This window comes from Aquarana catesbeiana, linkage group LG04 (assembly GCF_042186555.1).
Source record: "Aquarana catesbeiana isolate 2022-GZ linkage group LG04, ASM4218655v1, whole genome shotgun sequence".
Taxonomy (NCBI): domain Eukaryota; kingdom Metazoa; phylum Chordata; class Amphibia; order Anura; family Ranidae; genus Aquarana; species Aquarana catesbeiana.
The window spans coordinates 154,813,205-154,827,029 of NC_133327.1; positions in this window are offsets into that span (position 1 = coordinate 154,813,205).

Consider the following 13,825-nt stretch of genomic DNA (forward strand, 5'->3'; position numbering starts at 1 on the left):
TGGGGTCCCCCCGGTGGCTCTCGCGGCTCCTCCCCACAATCAGATAACCCCCTAAGAGAAGCACTCTCCCGGGGGGGGGTTACCTTGCCCGTGCGCTCCTGAGTCCAGCATTTGCGTCCATATACACGAATGCTGGACTCAGTCCAGCAGCGGGAGCCAATTGCTGAGCAGCTATTAATCTATCCAATCAAGAACTGGGACTCCGTGTAGAGAGAGAGAGCGGGTCTCCGCCGAGGGAAATACGGGGCTCAGGTAAGTAAAACGGGGGGGGGGGGCTGGGGGGCCGGAGATTGGCAGATTTTTTTTTCACCTTAAAGCATAGTGTTTACAACCCTTTTTAGGTGCTCTATCTTTTTATCTGCAAATTGCCTGAATTTGTACTATAGTGAATAAACTCTCTAGTTGGGTTTTACTTTGCATAAAAGGAACTAAGCTATGAGCATTAAAAACACACAAACACCAAAGAAAAATAATGCTGCACTTCAATATTCAGTGACACATTGTTTTTCCTACAATACAATGCTAGATAACCATTGTCACTATTTTGGATTACTTTTTCCCATAAAGCATGGCTGGCTGAGCATCATGGGGAATACAGACAGTCCACAACTGCATCGTTTAGCCATTAGTTAAAGTGGAGTTCCGCCTTTTTTTAAGTCAGCAGCTACAAATACTGCAGCTGCTGGCTTTTAAAATAAGAACACTCACCTGCCCAGGACGCCTGGCTCTCGGGTGCTGCAGCCGCCATCTTTAGTAAGGGAATCAAAGTGCGGCTTCACTTCCTGGTTCGCGACTCGTGCTGCGCGTTCCCACTGGTCCCTGCTGTCTCCTGGGACCCATGCATCTCCCAGCGGGGGGGAAGTGGCGTAGATACCCATGGGTGGCTCAGGTATCTATGCCCGGAAGTGGCATAATATATGTATTAGACAGGTATCTGCCCCCCTGAAAGGTGCCAAATGTGACACCGGAGGGGGGGAGGATTCCGAAAAGTGGAAGTTCCATTTTTATGTGGAATTCTGCTTTAAGTTAATAAAATATATATTCTGTATATATATATATATTTTTTAATATTTAGGCCCCCCCCCAAAAAAAATCACGAGATATCCATTATCCTTCACTACCTAAAGAAAGCCCAATTCATCCTGAAAAAAAGGTATAATCCACCTGGATACACAAAGTAGTTGTGGTGATATGTACAGTTTTACTAACACATGTCAAAGGTGCAGAATTAGGCATTAACATTTTTTCCCCTCAGTCATTAAGGGGTTAAACATATTTATCAACTCTTTGTGTTTCAATTATAAATAAAATTGCCATGCAAAATTTTTATTTCCTATGTGGCCATAATGCAGTATTTTCCTGAAATACCATGTTATGACCACTAGATAGAGCTGATGATTATCGAGGATTAATCAGATCTTTTAATAACAAGGTTGTAAATCCTGTTTGTTAATTTTTACCTACCGGTAAGCCTATAAGGCCTATAATAAGACTTACCTATACGTAAAATCAATATCTCCTAAATGTGCGCAGTTTAAGAGATATTCACCCTGCATGCAGCCAGTGACCTCACTGGTGCATGCGCTCTGAAGGTCCGGCATACCTTGCTTCAGAGCTTCGTGCCAGAACTGAGGTCTCCTGCACACATGCACAGGAGTGACGTCATCGTGGGACTGGCTATTCAGATAGCCGGAGTGCACAAATGCGGAAAAAAGACTTGGGGAACATGTCAGCCCTCTCAGCGGTGACATTACAGCGCTGGAGGGCTTAGTTCCAAGGTGAGTATTTCATAATGTGCTAGTATGGGATGAATACTAGCACATTTTGCCATTTCCTTGCAGTGTGTGGATAACTGATCCATGTCCACTCTGCTTGTGCAGAGCGGACATGGACATAGCCCACTCTGCTCTATGTGCAGTTGGATGTACATGGACCACCTGTCTGGTTTTTTTTTAACACTTTTTACTATGATTTTGTACAGAACAGTAAGGCCTCATTCACACGATGCGGACTCTGCTTCCACTGAGCCCGCCTCGGTCTGCCGGCTCAGCGGGAGATCTCTCCGTTGATCTCCACTGAGCCAGTGGATGACAGGTCCCTCTGTTCACTGAGCGGGGAGGGGCTTGTCAGGCGCCGCTGGTGCCTATGGAGGGATGGAATGAAAACGGACAGCATGTCCGTTTTCATCAGATCTCACCCGATCCGCCAGCGATGGATCCGGACGTAGGGCCATCCGTCTGCTTTTAGCGGATCGGACGGGGTCGGATGTCAGCGGACATGTCTCTGCTGACATCCATCGCTCCATAGGCTAACATTGAGCGCCCGTTCAGGTCTGCCATCAAAACTGACAGGCGGACCTGAATGGTCCGATCGTGGGAAAGGGGCCTTCTACAAGGTAATTGCAACAAGGTACAGATATATATAAAGAAGGAAAGTTGGGCCTTTAAATGAGGCTAATGACATTGTGGAGGTAAATTAATAGAAGTACATATTTATTGAACATAGAAGAGTGTAAAAATGCGTAACCGTAATAAAAAGCACATACAAAAATATATAATTTCATCTGTATTCACACACACATATATGTGCGCATGTAGCATGAACATCCAGGATACATAATTATATATCACAAATTGGCACCACATGGTGATCTGGAATAATTGATTGGCACATTTAATAAATTCATATATGTACATATATCATCAAAGCAGCACTTTGCGGAGGAAATAGAAATATGTAAAAGCAGTAAAACCATGATTAATTTGTAGATGATGATCTGGATCATCATCTTCCAGGACCACATGCAGCCATATAAAACATGAAAAAGCACAAAACATAAACCAAATACAAACCGGAACAGTTTACACAAGTACATTACCAATATAAGGATATGTCTGCAGATTAAGTCTGAGAATTACAACCACCTGTCTGTTTACACCAAACTGCCCTCAAATCCAGTCCACCCAAGCAGAGGGGATCAAATCCCCTTCTGTTTGTTTTTGGTGGATCGTATTGGAGGTAGGTGGCTGTAAACAGCGGGTGTCACCAATGCAGCCGGTGTCACCAATGCAGCCGGTGTCACCAATGCAACCTGTGTCACCAATACAACATGTGTCACCAATGCAACCTGTGTCCCCAGTGCAGCCGGTGTCACCAATGCAACCTGTGTCCCCAGTGCAGCCGGTGTCACCAATGCAACCTGTGTCCCCAGTGCAGCCGGTGTCCCCAGTGTCCCCAGTGCAGCCAGTGCCCCCAGTGCAGCCGGTGTCACCAGTGCAACCTGTGTCACCGGTGCAGCCTGGAGGGGGGTGGTGGTGGTACTGGAGGTACTGGAGGGGGGTGGTGGTGGTACTGGAGGGAGGTGATGGTGGTAATGGAGGTACTGGAGGGGGGTGGTGGTGGTACTGGAGGGAGGTGGTTCGCGACTCGTGCTGCGCGTTCCCACTGGTCCCTGCTGTCTCCTGGGACCCATGCATCTCCCAGCGGGGGGGAAGTGGCGTAGATACCCATGGGTGGCTCAGGTATCTATGCCCGGAAGTGGCATAATATATGTATTAGACAGGTATCTGCCCCCCTGAAAGGTGCCAAATGTGACACCGGAGGGGGGGAGGATTCCGAAAAGTGGAAGTTCCATTTTTATGTGGAATTCTGCTTTAAGTTAATAAAATATATATTCTGTATATATATATATATTTTTTAATATTTAGGCCCCCCCCCAAAAAAAATCACGAGATATCCATTATCCTTCACTACCTAAAGAAAGCCCAATTCATCCTGAAAAAAAGGTATAATCCACCTGGATACACAAAGTAGTTGTGGTGATATGTACAGTTTTACTAACACATGTCAAAGGTGCAGAATTAGGCATTAACATTTTTTCCCCTCAGTCATTAAGGGGTTAAACATATTTATCAACTCTTTGTGTTTCAATTATAAATAAAATTGCCATGCAAAATTTTTATTTCCTATGTGGCCATAATGCAGTATTTTCCTGAAATACCATGTTATGACCACTAGATAGAGCTGATGATTATCGAGGATTAATCAGATCTTTTAATAACAAGGTTGTAAATCCTGTTTGTTAATTTTTACCTACCGGTAAGCCTATAAGGCCTATAATAAGACTTACCTATACGTAAAATCAATATCTCCTAAATGTGCGCAGTTTAAGAGATATTCACCCTGCATGCAGCCAGTGACCTCACTGGTGCATGCGCTCTGAAGGTCCGGCATACCTTGCTTCAGAGCTTCGTGCCAGAACTGAGGTCTCCTGCACACATGCACAGGAGTGACGTCATCGTGGGACTGGCTATTCAGATAGCCGGAGTGCACAAATGCGGAAAAAAGACTTGGGGAACATGTCAGCCCTCTCAGCGGTGACATTACAGCGCTGGAGGGCTTAGTTCCAAGGTGAGTATTTCATAATGTGCTAGTATGGGATGAATACTAGCACATTTTGCCATTTCCTTGCAGTGTGTGGATAACTGATCCATGTCCACTCTGCTTGTGCAGAGCGGACATGGACATAGCCCACTCTGCTCTATGTGCAGTTGGATGTACATGGACCACCTGTCTGGTTTTTTTTTAACACTTTTTACTATGATTTTGTACAGAACAGTAAGGCCTCATTCACACGATGCGGACTCTGCTTCCACTGAGCCCGCCTCGGTCTGCCGGCTCAGCGGGAGATCTCTCCGTTGATCTCCACTGAGCCAGTGGATGACAGGTCCCTCTGTTCACTGAGCGGGGAGGGGCTTGTCAGGCGCCGCTGGTGCCTATGGAGGGATGGAATGAAAACGGACAGCATGTCCGTTTTCATCAGATCTCACCCGATCCGCCAGCGATGGATCCGGACGTAGGGCCATCCGTCTGCTTTTAGCGGATCGGACGGGGTCGGATGTCAGCGGACATGTCTCTGCTGACATCCATCGCTCCATAGGCTAACATTGAGCGCCCGTTCAGGTCTGCCATCAAAACTGACAGGCGGACCTGAATGGTCCGATCGTGGGAAAGGGGCCTTCTACAAGGTAATTGCAACAAGGTACAGATATATATAAAGAAGGAAAGTTGGGCCTTTAAATGAGGCTAATGACATTGTGGAGGTAAATTAATAGAAGTACATATTTATTGAACATAGAAGAGTGTAAAAATGCGTAACCGTAATAAAAAGCACATACAAAAATATATAATTTCATCTGTATTCACACACACATATATGTGCGCATGTAGCATGAACATCCAGGATACATAATTATATATCACAAATTGGCACCACATGGTGATCTGGAATAATTGATTGGCACATTTAATAAATTCATATATGTACATATATCATCAAAGCAGCACTTTGCGGAGGAAATAGAAATATGTAAAAGCAGTAAAACCATGATTAATTTGTAGATGATGATCTGGATCATCATCTTCCAGGACCACATGCAGCCATATAAAACATGAAAAAGCACAAAACATAAACCAAATACAAACCGGAACAGTTTACACAAGTACATTACCAATATAAGGATATGTCTGCAGATTAAGTCTGAGAATTACAACCACCTGTCTGTTTACACCAAACTGCCCTCAAATCCAGTCCACCCAAGCAGAGGGGATCAAATCCCCTTCTGTTTGTTTTTGGTGGATCGTATTGGAGGTAGGTGGCTGTAAACAGCGGGTGTCACCAATGCAGCCGGTGTCACCAATGCAGCCGGTGTCACCAATGCAACCTGTGTCACCAATACAACATGTGTCACCAATGCAACCTGTGTCCCCAGTGCAGCCGGTGTCACCAATGCAACCTGTGTCCCCAGTGCAGCCGGTGTCACCAATGCAACCTGTGTCCCCAGTGCAGCCGGTGTCCCCAGTGTCCCCAGTGCAGCCAGTGCCCCCAGTGCAGCCGGTGTCACCAGTGCAACCTGTGTCACCGGTGCAGCCTGGAGGGGGGTGGTGGTGGTACTGGAGGTACTGGAGGGGGGTGGTGGTGGTACTGGAGGGAGGTGATGGTGGTAATGGAGGTACTGGAGGGGGGTGGTGGTGGTACTGGAGGGAGGTGGTGGTGGTAATGGAGGTACTGGAGGGGGGTGGTGGTGGTACTGGAGGGAGGTGGTGGTGGTACTGGAGGGGGACCTCTTACTGATCCCATCCCCCCACCACCACCACTGATCTCATCCCTATCCCCCCACCCCATCACCTCTGTTGGATAGGTGATGGGGATGGGGGGATAGGGATGAGATCAGTGGTGGTGGTGGGGGATGGGATCGGTAAGAGGCAGAGCCAGAGGTGGTGGAGGTTGGGATCGATCAATTGCAGTGCAAAATGGTGACTTAACGCCAATCAATCGATCAATTCCTCCTCCTCAGAAATAATCCTTGCCTCCTCCAGGAATGCCTTGCTTGCCTCAGGTCCTCAGGTAGGTACTCCACACACTGCGCAGATGCAGAGGGGAGAGCTCCTCCCCCGCCTTCACTGAATTGGTCTGCTGAGTTTTTTCAATGTCCGCCCCGCCTCCCTTACAGTCTCTCTGTTTATGGATAGGCGGGGGCGGAGCCCACAAACTCAGTGCTTCTCTCTCACTGTCTCTCCCCTCAGGCGTAGCGGGTGAAAGCCCCCCTCCCCACGGCATGAACCCAACAGTGAGACTGACACACACCCCGGACAGTCAGGTGAACCCCTCACGCGGCGGGCGGCCAGTGGGCCCCCTGAAGCGGCGGAGAACTACAGGGCCCAGTCGCACTTGCGACTGTTGCGATCCTGATAATTCCAACACTGCCTGTACTCCTTCCAAATTATCCCCTACAAACAGAGAATTGTAAAGGGGCCTTGGTCTCCATAAGCTCTCCAAGAACAGCCTCTTGCATCCTTAGCTCAAAAGGAACACACCTGTATGTCCTAACTCGCATTCATCTATGGAAATACTCACCAACCCTGGGATCATTGGAGTCCTAGCCTGGGATTCATTTGTAAATGTGATGAGTTTGAGGGCTTCCAATATCCGTAAGTACTCGTCACACTGGGCAAGGAAATCCCCTATTGTATTCAAAAGGGCAATACTCTGTATTATATCATTCAGTTTTTCCTTCAAATCTCTTCTATGAACTTTTCAGAACTCTCCACTGACCGAGGCTTATGTTTCTTTATTAAGAGACTTTCCTTATGTCTATCTGCTTTTCTCTTTTTTATCAACCTCCGTTGGCATTCTCTGCAGCCCTTTCCCTCTTGTCTGTCCCATTTTAGCTAAAACTTTAAGTTTATTTTTCACTGCAAAAACCCTTGCTTCTGTATGTGACATAACAATAAAAGTTTTCTTCATTTTCTAAACACCTTACATGATACTAAACACCTTACATGATGCTATAGATAAATTTGAGACCATCCCCCTACATTAGTAGTTCTTCATCCTGAAAGGTAAAATAGCAGATTATGCGGGCTTATGTGGGCCCGTACTTCATTCTACTAAAAGAACAGTACACACATAATACGCTGAGCTGCCTCCTATGGCTCTCCGCTGGGTTTCCCAGAAACAGTTTGCATCTTGTAATCATTCCTTGCTCTAGAAAAAGAAATTCTCAATTTAGTGTCCTCACTATAGAGATTCTCTTCCTATTATGTTGACTACACAGGAAGTAAGGCAAAAAACTGACAGAGGTACCTATCCCTTCCGAATTCTACTCAATGTCAAAAAAATAACTTGGACAAATACGCAACACTGACCACTTTTCGGGTTAGAGCTATCAATCCCCAGACGTTCTGGCAGGGAAAGAAGCTCATTACCAAGGTCTGTACATGATCAGTTTCAACAAATTTCAGAGGTGGCATTAGGGGTCCATTAGACTGATGGATTCTTTAAAGAGAACCTGTCACCTACTTCATGCTATCACACAGGAGGCTTATCAGCTCAACTGTGATATCAAAAAATCTGTTAGAAAAGAAAATGAAAAAGTGTTTAAATTTGAAGTTTAATTAAATAAATTAAAAAACATCTCTCAAAATGTTCTACTCCACCCATCCACGTACACATACATACCAACCTGAAATGCATGTATCGGGAGCACATCCATACAGAATCTATGAGTGTGCTACACTTATTGAGTATTGCCATGCACACCGGGGAGGGACCAAAAATGATTGAGCTTTCATTCACAGTTAACTCTATAGCCATGACCTGTAAAGGCTATTAAAACATCACCTATGCACAATTTTAGGTTCACCATTTTATGTACATTTGCAATTTTGCTATTCATTTACTTGATGCTACCTCATTTTTCTGTATTTTACCAAAAAAATTGGGTATTATATTATGCTTGTGGGAACTAAAATTACAGAAACAATCTCATTTATGTTAATACTGTAATGTAAAAAACTGCAACTAGTACTGTTTTAGTTTACGTGGTCTCTATTTTCGGAAATTATATAATGTTTTGGGGATTGTAGTAATCTTCAGGCCTAAAGTGTGCATTTTAACTGTGTGCAAAAATGGAGAAAAATGGGTCTGGAAGTGAAAGGGTTAATGCTTGCCTGCTCTGTTCACTCAAAAAAAATTTGGGCTATACTTAAGGTCCAGCATTTATTAGCTTATTTTTCATTTCAGAACTATTCCTTTCATTGTACAGGTCTATTGGGAATGCAAAAACAGCGGAAGCAGGTCAACTGCCAGTCGATAACAGGTCAACTTCACTTGCAAAGAATCCTGAATTGTCTCAAAAGTGTCTAGGTTCAGATTACCGTTTTGACACTGTGTAATGGGGGTGCAGGCAGCTATAGTGTACTGAAGCTTCTGTAGGGAAATGACAGGGAAAGCTTGCAAACTGCAAAGAGAGAGATCACAGGGCAATTTTATGTAATTTTACTTTAAATCCCATTTCTAGCTCTTTGGGTGATCATCTACTTTCCTGACTTTTTTTTTTATCAGTCCCTTTTTGTCTCTTTTTTTAGTTTTGGTTGATTTAATTTTAGTGGTTACTTTTTATTTTATTTATTTATTTTTTCCATAAGGTTTTTATTAGAAATAAAAGAGAACAAGCAAGATGGGGTGTATTACAGAAACACATAGTACAGATGATATTACAATATACGTGGTACTGTATCATCTTAGCTTTTAGACTGTTGACATCAATATATCAACTAACAGTGGAATATTAGGAAAAAATCCTATTTCCGTGGAATCGGGGTCTTGGTAGCTTTCTTAGGCTATGATTACTTGTTTGAGCGATTGGGATTCATCATAAGTTATGGTGTGATTGTTTATATGGAAGGGGTAACTTCATCAAGTTAGGTCAGAGTGTCAAGCATATGATTCAGTTAGTATGAAGGATTCTAGATTAAGATTAGGCTATGAGTTTCTGTATAACTGAAAAGGTATTCAGAGGTCTTGTGGGGGGGTGGGTGCAGGACAGGGAGGAGAGGAAGGTGTGAACATTGGGGAGGTTGGGGGATGGGTAGGGGTGAAAGGGAGTGGCTTTTTTGGGGGGAGGATAAAAGGGGTAAGGGGGATGGAGGTGGTGGATGCTGTCCATCTCTCTCTTCCTCCGTTGGGAAAGGTGGGGGGGGGGGTTGGGTGTTGTTTTGGGTTTGTGTCTAATATAGTCAATTTATTATGTTGTTAGTGATGGTTAGCGGGGTTTATCGGTTTTGGATCTGATTATGGGATGGTGTAGGTAAGGATAATAGAGTAGTGTCAGGTGGATGGGGTGTCAGCAGTGGATTGGGCTTGGAAGTCTGTGGTTGTCTTGTAGTGGGTCCAACAGGCCCATTTGAATGACAATTTGGTAGGAGTGTCATGAGCAATGCTAATGAGACATTCCCTTTCTGCTATCCTGTCAATTCTAATTAGCCATTCGTTAATTTATGGGGTATGTGGAATACCCCAGTGGATCAGGATGCATTGTTTAGCAGCTTTAACCAGTAGTGTGAGAGGAATTGCACTGGAGAAAAGTCTAGCGTGTATGCGGTTACCTTCCTGATGATTCAGTGTACTTCAGCCCAGAAAGTTTGAATGGTAGGGCAATCCCACCAAATGTGTAGGAAAGTTCCTTTATCCTGTTTGCATTTCCAGCATATATCTGGGATGTCTGGGTTGAATTTGTGGATAAGGGTGGGGGTGCAGTACCAATGGGTTTGCACTTTATATCCATTTTCTTGCGTGGAAACATTTACAGAACCCTTGTGGATATTGAGGTAGACTTGTTCCCAGTCTTCCAGTGCCAGGGATAGGGAGAGGTCTTTTTCCCATGCTGTGCATGCCAGACCTGGAAGGGACGTATGTGAATAAAAGGGAATGCATTGTAGATATTAAGTGGCGTTGGGAGGATTGCTTTATGCATAAAGATTTGAAAGGTATGAGAGGTCTGGAGACATTAAATTTCCTGTTTAGGGAGCTTATATAATGCAAAAGTAATATATGGTTCCATTGAGAGATAGCTGTACCTTCCTCCTTTGTTGGGAGATTTTCACGTGGTAGAAGCTTACCCTGTGAGAAGAAGTGGTGTATCAGGACATTTCTATGAGGCCGACTGTCATTTAGGAAGTTGTTGCACATTCCGATAGGGAAATCAGGATAAAGGTGTAGAGAAGTGTGGGGGCCTGGAATAGTAGATAAGGGGGTTGATTTGCAGATGTTTTGGAAGCATCTGATGGTCGGGCCGATTAAGGGATGACAGCGTGTTTCCATCAGTATGTGTTTTGGGAGGGTCCAAGGTATCTAGTAGAGGGTAGACATGTGCGCCGTCAATAAATTTGTTTCGTTTCGTTCCATTCCATTTCGTATTAAAATTAATTCGTAATTCGTGTCCGAAATTCAATTCGGATTCGTACGAAATACAAATTATCGTTAGGTTCGTAAATTTTTCGTAACAATAACAAAAGATCGTTATGATAAATTTATCATTATGAGGGGCTCCCACCATCCCTGTGCTGTGCTGACTTCCTGGGGTTTTTAACTTTTAGGTTTGTTAACTTTTCGTAACAATAATGAAAGTTCGTTATGATAAAATTTATCCGAAGTTCGTAAATGAAATTTCGTATTTCGTACAAAATTCGTATGCATAAAAATTTGTATTTCGGATCCTCACGAATGTACGAATTTTCGGAAATTCGTACAAATTTCCGATTCGTACGAAACTAATTGCACATGTCTAGTAGAGGGGGGAAGGGGTAAAGGAAGCTTCAAAGGCAACCCAATCTTTGTGTTTGTCATGAATGTTCTAATCGAGAATTCTGGAGAGGTGGCAGGCATTGTGATAATTTCTAAGTCTGGTAAACCAATCCCTTCTTTATGTTTAGGTAGAGTGAGGTGATGGAAGCTAATTCTTGGTCGCCTATCCCCCCATAGAAACTTAGTGCATATACTTTTGTAGTTTTGGAAGAAAGCCGTGGGGATGTGGATTGGGGCTGCTTGTAGGATGTAGAGTAAACTGGGTAGAGCGTTCATTTTTAAAATGGCAGCTCTGCCAAACCACGAAAAGATAGATTTATTCCAGGGTTCTATAGAATGGGTATATAGTATAGATACAGATTTAGATTATTTAGTACAAATTTTGAAGGTGTCGAGGTATTTGGATGCCTAGGTAAGTTATTGCGTCTTCCTTCTATTGGAAGGGAAAATTTTCTTGGCATTGAGTGATTGTGCGTTTGGGTAGAGAGATGCTTAGGGAGTAAGATTTGGAGAAGTTGATTTTGAGATTAGAGATTATTCCAAGTTGACAAAACTCTGCTAGTAGGTTGGGAAGAGAGATGTGGGGTTCTGTAAGAAAGAGAAGTATATCGTCAGCTAAGGCCGCTAGTTTATATTCTTTGTCGGGGGAATGTATCCCTCTGACATCCGGGTTGGATTTGAGGCAGTGTAGAAAGGGTTCTAAGGTGAGTATGAACAATAGAGGGGAAAGAGGACAGTCCTGTCTCCTACTGTTACGTATTGAGAAGGCATTTGACAGGAGGCCATTGACACAGACCCTAGCCATCGGGTTAGCGTATAGAGCCATTATGTTTCCATGTAATCCCAGGCCACCCTGTCAAATGCCTTCTCCGCTTCGAGAGATAGAAAGCAGCCAGCTTGATTAGAGGAGGTCAAGAGGTGGTTTAAATTATTATTATTATTATTATACACAATTTATGTAGCACCAACAGTTTTCACAGCGTTTACAATTACAGTACAGTTCAATACAGAAGGGACAGGAGGGCCCTGCTCGTAGAACTTACATTGTAAAGGGAGGGGGTGGTGGTACAAAAGGTAATAGATGCGGAGAATGATTTGATGGGGGTGGCTTGGGGACAGTTGTTAGGTGGGTGTGGGATAAGCTTCCCTGAATAAGGGAGTTTTCATGGTTCAACTAAAGGTGGACAGGTTAGGGGCTGATTAGATATACTGGGGCAGGGAGTTCCAGAGGAGGAGGTAACAAGGGAGCTAGAGAGCAGGAGGTCCTAGGAGGAGCGGAGGGGAAGATTAGGGCGATATCTGCAGATGAGGTTGGTGATGTAACTGGGGGCGATGTTGCGGATGGCCTTGTTTGTTGTAGTTAGCATTTTGAATTTTATACGGTGGGGTAGGGGAAGCCAGTGAAGGGATTGGCAGAGAGGGGCAGCAGTCATGGATCAGTTAGTGAGGTGTACTAGTCTAGCAGCAGCATTCATATTATACTGAAGGGGGAGAGCCTGCATAAGGGTAGGCCAAAGAGAGGAGAGAGTTGCAGTAGTCAAGGTGGGAAATAATCAAGGAGTGAATAAGTTGCTTTGTGGTGCCATTAGTCAGCAAGAGTCGAATTCTGGAGATGTTGCGGAGGTTAAGGTGGCAGGATTTGGCCAGTGAGTGGATGTGGGTGCTGAAGGAGAGGTCAGAGTCAAGGATTACACCCATCACCCTGGCATGTGTGGAGGGACCATTGGTTGTGCTGTTGATCTTAATGGTAAAATCATGAGGGGGGGGGGCGGGAAGGAGGAAATATAACTAGCTCAGATTTAGAAAGATTGAGTTTGACAAAGTGGTGTGACATCCATACCAATATGTCATTCAGTAAGTTTGAGATCCGTGAGGAGATCGAGGGGGGTGAGTTGAGGAGTGGAGAGATAGATCTGGGTGTCATCAGCATAGAGGTGGCATTGGAAGCCATGGGAGGTTATCAGCTGGCCCAGGGAATAGGTATAGAGCGAGAATAGGAGGGGCCCAAGGACGGAGCCTTGGGTACCCCAACAGAGATAGGAAGAGGAGCAGAGGAGATGGAGTTGTAAGTGACACTGAAAGTGCGCTGAGATAGGTAGGAGGAGAACCAGGATAAAGCAGAATTAGAGGCCAAGGGAGAGTAGTTTGCTGAGGAGGAGCAGGTGGTCAACTGTGTCAAAGGCAGCAGAGAGGTCTAGGAGTATGAGTATGGAGTAATGGCCATTGGTTTTAGCAGTTAATAGGTAATTGGTGAGTTTTAGTAGGGCATTTTCACTGGAATGTTGTGGATGGAAGCCGGACTGTAGGGGGTCGAGAAGGTTGTTGTCCATGAGGTAGCGACTCATTCGGTCATGGACAAGGCGTTCGATGAGCTTGGAGGAAAATGGGAGCAGGGAGATGGGTCTTAAGTTATTCAAACAGGTGGGGTCTAGTGAGGGTTTTCTAAGTATGGGGGTAACCAGTGCATGTTTGAGCGGGGAAGGAAAGGTGCTGGAGGAGAGGAAGAGGTTGAAGATGTGGGTTAGGGAGTTTAGGATAGAGTGGGAAGGTGGTCGCAGTAATTGTGAGGGGACAGGTGGTGAGGTGGGCCATGGAGAGGAGTTTATCAACTTCATCGGTGGTAACTGGGTAGAAGGAGGAGAGAATTGATTGTGGTGTTGGACCTGATGTATTGGGTAG